Below are 10,183 nucleotides of genomic sequence, written 5' to 3'. Positions count from 1 at the left end.
GAAATCACCATCCCTGACTTAAGCTGTATTACAGAGCAATCTTGATCAAAACTGCATGATATTGGTGCAGAGACAGGCACGTAGAGCAATGGAATAGAATTTAAGACTCTGAAACCCACACACCTATGGTCACTTAATCTTTGACAAAGGAGCTAAAACAATCCAACGGCAAAAGACAGCATTTCCCACAAATGGTGGTGGTTCAAGTGGTGGTCAGCGTCTAGAAGAACGCAAATTGACCCATTCTTGTTTACCTGTACAAAGTTCAAGTCCAAGTTGCTCAAAGACCTCCACATAAAATCAGATACACTGAAACTAATAGAAGAGAAAGTGGGGAAAAGCCTCTAACACCTAGGCACAGGGGAAATTTTCCTGAAAAGAATACCAATGGCTTATGCTGTAAGGTGAAGAATCAACAATTGGGACCTCATAATGCTGTAAAGCTTCTGTAAGGCAAAGGACACTGTCAATGGTAACCAACATATTGGGAAAAGGTATTTACCAATCCTTTATCAGATAGAGGGCTAATATGAAATATATACAAAGAACTCAAGAAATTAGACTGCAGAGATTCAAATAATCCTATTAAAATGGGGTACAGAGCTAAACAAAGAATTCTCAACTGAGGAATACTAAATGGTTGAGAGATACCTAAAGAAATGATCAACAACCCTGAGATTCCACGTCACACCAGTCAGAATGGCTAAGATCAAAAACACAGATGACAGCAGATGTCGAGGATGTGGAGAAAGAGGAACACTCCTCCATTGTTTGTGGAATTGAAAGCTGGTACAACCATTCTGGAAATCAATCAGAAAATTGGACATAGTACTACCTGAGGACCCAGCTATATCACTACTAGGCATATACCCAAAAGATGCCCCAACACATAACAAGGACACATGCTCTACTATGTTCATAGCAGTCTTATTTATAATAGCCAGAAGTTGGAAAGAACCCAGATGCCCTTCAACAGAGGAATGGATACAGAAAATGTGGTACATCTACACAATGGAATAGTACTCAGCTATCAAAAACAATGACTTTATGAAATTCGTAGGCAAATGGCTGGAACTGGAAAATATCATCCTGAGTGAGCTAACCCAATCACAGAAAGACATACATGGTATGCACTCATTGATAAGTGGATATTACCCCAAAAGCTTGGAATATCTAAAAAATTTCACAGATTATATGGAGCTCAGGAAGAAAGAAGACTAAAATTTGGATGTTTATTCCTTCTTAGAAGGGGGAACAAAATACTCAGGAGAGGAAATAGAGGGACAAGAGTGTAGCAGAGATTAAAGAAAAGGTCATTCAGTGACTGCTCCACTTTGGGATCCATCCCATATACAGCCACCAAACCACATCACTATTGCTAATATCAAGAAGTGCTTGCTGACAGGAGCCAGATACGGGTGTCTCCTGAGTGGTTCTTACTGATACAGATGAGGATGGTTGCTGCTAACCATTGAATTGGACAAGGGGACCCCAGTGGAGGAGTTAGAGAAAAGACTGAAGGAGCTGAAGGGGTTTGCAACTCCACAGAAAGAACAATATTAACTAACCATACCCCACCAGAGCTCCTAACAACTAAATCACCAACCAATGAGTACATATGGAGGGACCCATGACTCTAGCCACATATGTAGCAAAGGATGGCATTGTCCAGCATCAGTAGGAGGAAAAGCTCTTGGTTCTGTGAAGGTTTGTTTCCCCAGTTTATGGTAATTCCAGGGTGTTGAGGTTGGAGAGGGTGGGTGGGGAGTAGGAGCCTCCTCATAGATGCAAGGTGAGGTGGGAGGGGGTATGGGAGAGGGGAGGAAAGGGAATAACATTTGAAATATAAACACACAAAATAACTATGAAAAATAAAATTAAAAAAAGAAGAAAAAAGAAAAGTAAAAGGAGAGTGTGGCCCGGTGTCTCAGACCAAGGAGGGCTTTCCTTGCCAGTGGGCTGTTTAGCGTGTATAGCCCGTCTCTTGTCTTCTGTTAGACATGTCATTTTCTGAAATTCAGGTGAAAAGATAGGAGAAGCTTGCTTCAGGCCAGGCTTTTGAGCTGATTCTCAGCTCTCGGTCAAAAGAATCTATCCCCGATTTTCCCCACCCCAACCCACAAAGAAGAAGGATCTTTCCCTAGAGGAAATTCAGAAGAAATTAGAAGCTTCAGAAGAAAGATGCAAGTCTCATATAGCAGAAGTGTTGAAGCAGCTTGCTTAGAAATGGGAACATGAAAAAGCAGTGCTCTAGAAAGTCATTGAGGAGAACGACAACTTCAGCGAGATGGCAGAGGAGAAACTGACCCACAAAATGGAGGATAACAAAGAGAACCAGAAGGTGCAGATGGCTGCCACACTGGAGCATTTGCAAGAGAAGGACAAGCTCTTTGAAGAAGCATGGAAAAATAAATAATCCAAAGATCCTGCGGACAAGAAAAGAGGCTAAGTTGTTCAAAAAGCTGACTTTCTCCCTGACCCCTTCCTAAATATCCAAAGACTGTACTGGCTAATGTCATTTACTTTTTCCCTCCTGACATATATTCTATAAGCTGATTTAGGACCATATAGGTAGATCCAGACTGTGAGATGTTTTAGGGACTCAAAGGGAGAAACTGAAAGTATTTTGCTCTTTTTTTAAAGCGTTGGTCTTTCTAAGGTAGCTATTTTTCTCATTGTATCTTTTCCACTAGGGTACACTCTGTGTGCTGGGTTAATGGCTAGTGTTGTATTGACTGTGGAAGACGTTTGTAAAGAATATGTAGTGGTTTTTGTAGTGTTGGAGAATCAAATCTTGATGCTAGGCTCCTGGGGACAACATACCATGACAGGGACTGCCAGCAGTAGGCTGGGATGGAGACATCTCAGAAGCTCACACAGCTCCTTGTAAAGCAGGGTGGTGTCTGGGAATCTGACACATCCCTCCAGGGGACCCGCCATCTGAAATAAGAGGCTGCCTGCAGTAGACCGGGATGGAGACATCTCAGTAGCCCGCAGCAGCTCTTTGTAAAAATTGGTTGTTCCCATTTCATTTCTCCTAACCTTAGCCCTGGACAAGGGCTGTATAGATTTCATTTGTGCGTGACTGCCTTTCAGTTGGCCTTGGTGTGCTTAATTACTATTATATCTGACTTTCCTACTTCTTTCTCCTTGTGCTCTGGTGAATTCTGTGAAACTAGATGTTCCTTGATGTTATGATTCTTAAACAATTGGGAATTGAGGCACAGGGGCACTGCACAGCACAGCCCTAATGGCCCAGGTGCATGCTGTGTGTTCTCATCTTGGAAACAATAGAGTAACTGCACAGTAGTAGTTCCAGATTAAGGCTTGACTTGCAAAGAAACTTTAAGGAAATTATTAGAAAATGATTTAGAGCCAACATTGGGACCCTGAGAAAGGAAAAAGTTATTGAAGCTAGGATATAAGTTTTACATAATGTTTGAGAGTGGTTTCTGGATAAGGAAGTATAGAATATATAAAATTATATACTCGTAAACTAAGTCAAAATACTGGGACTCTTACGAGAGTCATTGTGTGCAAGGAACAGAAAGCTAGCGGAACCATTGAGTTAAGGGTTAACTTGATTCTTTCTGGCCGCTGCCTGGCAGCTTTGTCTATGTCATTTATCATTAGAGCTTCCCAGGAAAATGCAAGTAGCTGACCTCGGAGCTTTGAGTTCTGAAGTATAGTAAGTTAAATGTTGAAGTTTAAATAATGATAAGTTTACAATTACTATTATTATTATTATTTTGGCACAGGCCTGGGAATAGGGGAAGCTTGAAACTTTGGAGAACAATTATAATTCTTAGTTCTTTGTTGGCTGTGGTTATTCTTTTGAATTTGATTTGGCAATGCTTATACAATGTCTTTTTTCTACCTGCTTTTGAATTATCAGTAAAAGACTGGGGCAAGAGAAAGGCTGGAGAGCATGAGAAGAACATGTGAAGAGTGAGTGCAGAGAACATGTGAAGAGTGAATGAGAGAGAATGTGAAGAGTGAATGAGAAAGCACATGAGGGATAAAATGTGAGAGTGAGTGAGAGAGCATGAAAAGAGAATGTAAAGAATGAGTGAAGAGAGAATGTGAGGTGTGTATGAAGATTGTGTGTGTGAGTGAAAGGAGAGTTCATTTGGTGTGTGTGAGATATGTGTGAGGTGTGTATGAAGAGTGTGTGTGAGAATGAAAGGGTAATGAACAGAGGTGTGCACGACTTTGGGAGTTTGAGAAAAGAAAGCCACAATAAAAAAAAAAAAGCAGAGTACATAAGAGAATGCAGAGTGTGTGCAGCCTCAAGCTGAGAGAGAGAGAGAGAGAGAGAGAGAGAGAGAGAGAGAGAAAGACTTTAAACCTTGAAATTGTCTGTCAGTTTGTACCCAAAGAGTAGTCTGTGTACATGTAGCATGCGCCTTCCAGATATCCCTGCTTCCAGTTGAGAACTCCGATCCTGTGTTGCAGCTGGACCCCAGCACTAGGCAATCATTCTATCAACTGAGTTATATCCTCAGCCTAAATTCTAGAAGATTCTTGTTACCCGGAAAGAAAACGTGTTCATTCTTCAGTCTGCTCTGCCCTGCCCTGCCCTGCCCATTTATATTGGATAACTCTTCCTTGTGTCAACTTAAAACTAGACAGCACAAGCTTCATTCTCTTTTACATTTTTATATGAGTATAGTCCGTGTCTATGTGTCCATGTTCACATGTGTGTTGGTGTGTATTTGTGAGGGAATATGTGAAGGCCAGAAGTTTACATTAGTCATCTTCCTGAAGGGCTCTATTTCCTAAGACAGGTTTGAGCTAGTTCAGCTGGTCAGCTTGGCCTGTGGATTTCCTTTCTCTGCCTCCAAAGCACTGTGATTACAGAAGTACCATCACACCTATCCGACATTTACATGTATGCTGGATAAAAATCTCTGGTCCTCATGTCTGTGTGTTCTCCACTGAACCTTTTCCAGGTCCCCCAGTTTCTTTCTTAATCAAGTATTTCTTTCTCTACCAGGCTGGGAATAAAAACCTCAAGGCTGATCATCTTCCAACAGAAAAATATGTTGCCTGAGCTACTCGTGGAAGGGTGATCACTTTGTAGGCTATTCTTGCCTAAACTCTGGAAGTTTAGGCAGATCGTGTAAAGATAGGTTGTTTTGTCTCCCCCTTTCTCTCTTTTGTCTCTGTCTCTGCCTCCATCTATCTCTCTCTCTTTCTCTCTTCACCCTTACCCCTTCCTCTTTCCTTTCTCTCTTTCTTTGCTATTTAGCCCAGACTGACCTCACATTTTCTACTAGCCGAGGTTAGCCTCAAACTTAACCTCTTGCCTCAGGCTCCTAAGTGTTGGAATTATAGCTGTGAGCCAACATTAAAAATTAATGATGTTTTTCAAAATAAAGAAAAGAAATGTAAACTTATATAGTATATTTCTTGACTTATATAAAATATATTTATAAAATTAATCTTGATACATACATCAAATATAATTTTATATAGCTTAATCATATTTATATAAAAGTTATCAATAGATCAAGAAAAAATGTTCTTTTGAAAACAGCATCTTTATTGATAATGTAAAATATAGCATTCCTCTGAAGGTGATTTGATGAACTGATAACAGCAGAAAAATTTGAAAGACTGGAAGTAGTTATACAACAAATATATTTCTCGTTTTCAGATACAGTTTATCTGATTTTGTGTATTATTTGTACCACTCTTTTCTTATTTTCACTTTTTTATTTTCATTAATTCATACAAATGACCACCCATTTGTTTTCCCTTCTCACGTGGACCCTTGACAACTGTTAATCAGTGCAGCATTTAGTACAAGTAGCTAAAAATAGAACAATGAGGTACAATGTTTCTCACAAATATATACCTTAAAATTACAATTACAGAAGTTTAATGCATAACTTAATAAGAAAATAGAAGCTTTCTAAACAAAGTTTTCTAACAGAATTGCTGTCCATGTGAAAAAATCAGTTTAAAAGTGTTCATCATATCAAATGTTCTGTTCTCCCCCTCTATTTTTTGTTAATAGATTTTTTTTACATGGTGTATCCTTTTTATTAATTCCCCTCACCCAAGTCTTCCAAGATCCTGTCCATGTTCCTTCCCATCTGAATTCACATACTTTCTGTCTTTCCTTAGGAGGAAAAAACCCCGAAGGCATATAAAATAAAATAAGATAAAACAAAACCAAGTGAACTGGAATAGCACAGAAAATAAAAATAGATAGAGGGACATATATGTTTACAGAAACACATACAGACAGAGGAACACCCATATTTGCACATACTGGAATCCCTCCAAATGTATTATGTATATGATAAGGACCTGCAGACTTTAAAAAGAAAGTCCTAGCAAAAACATTATGAGACACTGAATCTCTGAAGATGCCATTGAGTTTGTTTTGTGTTGACCATCTACTGCTGGGCATGAGGCCTGCCATTAAGAGTGGCTTGTATTCCCAGTGAGACTCTGTTGGAAAGAGGTAATTTTTTCATCTGTGAGTGGTTATCCATCGGTGATAGCTTTTGGATTAGGGATGGCAGTTTTTTGCCCACTTCTCCTCTCAGGGTTGGGCCTCCTTTTGGCACAGATCCATTCAGGCCTTGGGCGTGCGATTGCTTTCTCTAGGTAGGCCCACCTGTGAGTTAGTCCTGTGTTTAGACAGCTTTGTTTCCTCAGTGTCCTTTGTTCTCTTATGATCTTTTCTCAACATTCTTTGGGTTCTTAGCCCATCTGTTCCCATGACTTCTTGATCTCAAATTCTTTGGACACTTGAGCAGTGCTGTTATGGGTTTCATTTCATGGAATGGTCCTTCTATAAATGCCATTACAAACTGATCTGAGATGTTTAAGACTTTGAATTAAAGGCCAGATAGCAAATTCAGGCCTCTGAGTGAATTGCTGGGGTTCTTGCAAGATATTTTATTTAGAAATAGCTAAGAGTAGTTAATGGACAACAGTCCAGATTATTTTACATAGATAGATAGTTTTCAAAAACGTCAGAAACCCACAGAATATGACATTTACTCATTTGTTTTTGAGACACGCCTGCTCCTGACAGCGTCCCTTTCTTGGATTCAAAGAAGAAATAGAGCATCAGTGGCGTTGCTTCATTTGTGGCGAGACAGTTACTGTGCAGAAATTGTCTATTTTTCTACAGTCCTGTATTGTTCATGAGTGGACACAAGTGAAAGATAGGACAACTTAGATCTACTGAACAGAATAAGCTAGTCCTTAATATTTTCTGTTTCAGACTGCAGATGTTAATGTCTCCACTAATGCTGGCAAAGGCATTACTGTATACTTAAATATACATATACTTACATACTGTATACTGTACACATTTTTAACTTCAAAAACAGTGTCTTGTGTTATAGCCCTTCCTACTTCCTACTGCAATGCTTCACCACAGTAATTAGTCTGCAAAAGGGGAACATGCTCGCAGTTGGTCTCACCTATGCTTGGTCAAGTAAAACTGGAATCATCACCTATTGAATAAGGAATTCATGTGGGATCTTCTCTTTGGCAAACATGACCATGTAATAACATACTCACTTAAGAGCTTTTCACAGCTGTAAGCTACACATTTGTTTTCATCTAACATGTTTTGTTTTGTTTTTTATGTGTTTGGCTTTTAGAAAACATTTCTATCTTCTCCTTATTAAAAGGGATAAAGCTGATAGTCCTCAAGGGATTTCTTTCTTAGATACCGCATTCTCAGACATTTTTCAGTAGAACGGATGTTGCAACAAGAAACAAAACAAATCTTTATATCACATTTAAGTGATTCAGTCTAGTTATCTATGTCTTACAGCTGAATTGGGAGTTATCTTCACATTAACATTACATTTGACTACTTTGTACTCCCTACACTGTCATAGACCCGACATCTCTATTGTCTGTAGCCACCTATTTGGCCTTCTGTAGTGTATCCTTGTTATGACAGCCATCCACAGTGTTCCCAAGAATGATTACCTTCCGCCAGATGAAAGTGGCCTCTTAGACAATCTAGTTGGCTAAGTAATGGCCTGCACAGACAACAAGGTCTTAAATACAGATAGCTGAAGGGACTTTGCAGATAGGATTAAGTCAAGGCTCTTGAAAAGGAGATGTTATCCTAGTTGGTTTTAAATATATAGCAGGTCCTCCTTGAATGACGGGATCTAACGCATTCCATTTTAAAACAGACAGACATGTTAGGCCTTAAGTTTCAGTTTCCCAAACACACAGGCAAGACAGACAACGGATCATTAGTCAAGAGCTGCACTGACATGTGGCCCAGAGAGATAATGAGCCCCAAATTGGGACAGTCCCTGGAATTCAAGTCCACACCAAAAATGATAGAACTAACATAACAACCAATCAAAAGTGTACCAATGTCTGTATAAAACTCCTCTGCTCATTGCCATTCTGATGAATGGCTGACCCCCACATGCTGGTTAGCTTGGCAAAAGATTTTGTATTTTAAGTTCTGGGACTTCTTAGGGAGCTGATAATTGATGGTGCTGCACTAGAATACCATACAGTAGACAATAATTCTATTTATGAAGTTTTTATAGTGACATATTCTACACAAAATGGTGACATTAATCACATATAGGGCAGAAGTATTACAAACAAAATTAAATAGTAAACAGTAAAATAGTAGAATGCTTTCTTATTTTATCAGCTCTTTGCTACAAGTTTCAAATATTCTTCAGAGGTGGAATATTAGAAAGGACTGAAAGAGCTTGAGGGGCTTGAGACCCCATATGAACAATAATGCCAACCAACCAGAGCTTCCAGGGACTAAGCCACTACCCAAAGACTACACATGGAGTGACCCTGGGCTCCAACCTCATAGGTAGCAATGAATAGCCTAGTAAGAGCACCAGTGGAAGGGGAAGCCCTTGGTCCTGCCAAGACTGGAAACCTAGTGAACGTGATTGTTGGGGGGAGGGCAGTAGTGGGGGAAGGATGGGGAGAGGAACACCCATAGAGAAGGGGAGTGGGAGGGGTTAAGGGGATGTTGGCCCAGAAACTGGGAAAGGGAATAACAATCGAAGTGTAAATAAGAAATACCCAAGTTAATAAAGATGAAAAAAAATAAAAAAATATTCTTCAGAGGTTAAAAATTACATACATTCTATGGACTGGAGAGATGGCTTGTTGGTTAAAAACATGTACTGCTCTTGCATAGTACCTGAGTTTGATTCCCAGTATCTATGTCAAGAGGTTTATTTTACAACTTCATATAACGCTAGTTTCTGGAAATCTAACATCCTCTGGAAAGTTATTTTATTTTTAACAATCACATAAATGTTAGTAACTTTATGAGGTGTATTCTACATATAGTAAGGTATGTTCATTTCATCTATAAGGTAGAGTGTTTAATGTTACTTGGTACGATAATCCCAAGTTTGTTTCTCCCATCCTTCTACCAAGTTCACTCACACTCCTCACAGTCTGTTTCCAGCCCAGGATGTTTCAAGCTAATCTACTTTCTGTTTCTATATTTGCCTTCTGGACTTGGCACATGAATGAAATCATGTAAGAGGTGGCTTTTGAGGTGGAATCCTTTCACATAGCATTATGTTTCTGAGGCTTTCTTACCACACAGAAGATGTTAGTATTTTGCTGTTTTTTTCTTTGTTTGTTTGTTTGTTTGTTTGTTTTGATACAGGATTTCTGTGTAACAGTCTTGGCTGTCCTGGAATTCACTTTTTGACCAGGCTGTCCTCGAAGTGGCCACCTGACTGTCTCCCTAGTGCAGGTATTATGGCGTTTGCCACCAAACCAGCTTATTTTGCCCAATAGGACACTTGCTCCTCTTGCACAAGGCTTGGGGTGGGTTTTTAGCACCCATAGGATAGCCCAACAGTTTGTAACTATGGTTCTTGTCAATCTGACATCATCTGTGGTATACATATATACATGAAGGCAAATACTCGTACATAAAATAAAAATAAATCTTATAGAACTCTGCTTAACAGCTATACATTTTTCTATTTACCAGTTGATAGATATGTGTAAATAGATAGATATAAATAAATCATTTTTTATCTATGGCAGTAATCATGCACAAATTTCAGGGGAGTTATACTTTCTTTCTCCTAGATATTATTGGAAGTGGAATTACTATGTTAATGTTTAACATTTTCTGAAAAATAAATTGCTTCCCAAAGTGGTTGCCTCATTTTACAACACTACC

The 10,183-nt window shown here is 39.2% G+C and overlaps 1 pseudogene; it reads left to right on the top strand.

The window, feature by feature from the left end:
• The first annotated feature begins 2,000 nt into the window (after positions 1-2,000).
• On the top strand, positions 2,001-2,449 carry Stmnl-ps2 (stathmin like, pseudogene 2; annotated as a pseudogene).
• Positions 2,450-10,183: the final 7,734 nt, after the last annotated feature.

The sequence above is a fragment of the Rattus norvegicus genome, chromosome 4 (assembly GCF_036323735.1).
Source record: "Rattus norvegicus strain BN/NHsdMcwi chromosome 4, GRCr8, whole genome shotgun sequence".
NCBI lineage: Eukaryota > Metazoa > Chordata > Mammalia > Rodentia > Muridae > Rattus > Rattus norvegicus.
The sequence above is the reverse complement of the archived record's forward strand: the minus strand, read 5'-3'. Positions and strand labels throughout refer to the sequence as shown.